Here is a 1,224-nt window from a genome sequence, read left to right as displayed (position 1 = left end):
GAAGTGTTTTATACTGGGTTACAACATAGTGAAGTGTTTTATACTGGGTTACAACATAGTGAAGTGTTTTATACTGTACTGGGTTACAACATAGTGAAGTGTTTTATACTGGGTTACAACATAGTGAAGTGTTTTATACTGGGTTACAACATAGTGAAGTGTTTTATACTGGGTTACAACATAGTGAAGTGTTTTATACTGGGTTACAACATAGTGAAGTGTTTTATACTGGGTTACAACATAGTGAAGTGTTTTATACTGGGTTACAACATAGTGAAGTGTTTTATACTGGGTTACAACATAGTGAAGTGTTTTATACTGGGTTACAACATAGTGAAGTGTTTTATACTGGGGTTACAATATAGTGAAGTGTTTTATACTGGGTTACAACATAGTGAAGTGTTTTATACTGTACTGGGTTACAACATAGTGAAGTGTTTCATACTGGGGTTACAACATAGTGAAGTGTTTTATACTGGGTTACAACATAGTGAAGTGTTTTATACTGGGGTTACAACATAGTGAAGTGTTTTATACTGGGTTACAACATAGTGAAGTGTTTTATACTGGGGTTACAATATAGTGAAGTGTTTTATACTGGGTTACAACATAGTGAAGTGTTTTATACTGGGGTTACAACATAGTGAAGTGTTTTATACTGTACTGGGTTACAACATAGTGAAGTGTTTTATACTGGGGTTACAACATAGTGAAGTGTTTTATACTGGGTTACAACATAGTGAAGTGTTTTATACTGTACTGGGTTACAACATAGTGAAGTGTTTTATACTGTACTGGGTTACAACATAGTGAAGTGTTTTATACTGTACTGGGTTACAACATAGTGAAGTGTTTTATACTGGGTTACAACATAGTGAAGTGTTTTATACTGGGTTACAACATAGTGAAGTGTTTTATACTGTACTGGGTTACAACATAGTGAAGTGTTTTATACTGTACTGGGTTACAACATAGTGAAGTGTTTTATACTGGGTTACAACATAGTGAAGTGTTTTATACTGTACTGGGTTACAACATAGTGAAGTGTTTTATACTGTACTGGGTTACAACATAGTGAAGTGTTTTATACTGGGTTACAACATAGTGAAGTGTTTTATACTGGGTTACAACATAGTGAAGTGTTTTATACTGGGTTACAACATAGTGAAGTGTTTTATACTGGGGTTACAGCATAGTGAAGTGTTTTATACTGTACTGGGTTAC

The sequence above is a fragment of the Oncorhynchus mykiss genome, chromosome 24 (genome assembly GCF_013265735.2).
Source record: "Oncorhynchus mykiss isolate Arlee chromosome 24, USDA_OmykA_1.1, whole genome shotgun sequence".
Lineage (NCBI taxonomy): Eukaryota > Metazoa > Chordata > Actinopteri > Salmoniformes > Salmonidae > Oncorhynchus > Oncorhynchus mykiss.
Note: the sequence above shows the minus strand (reverse complement) of the source record.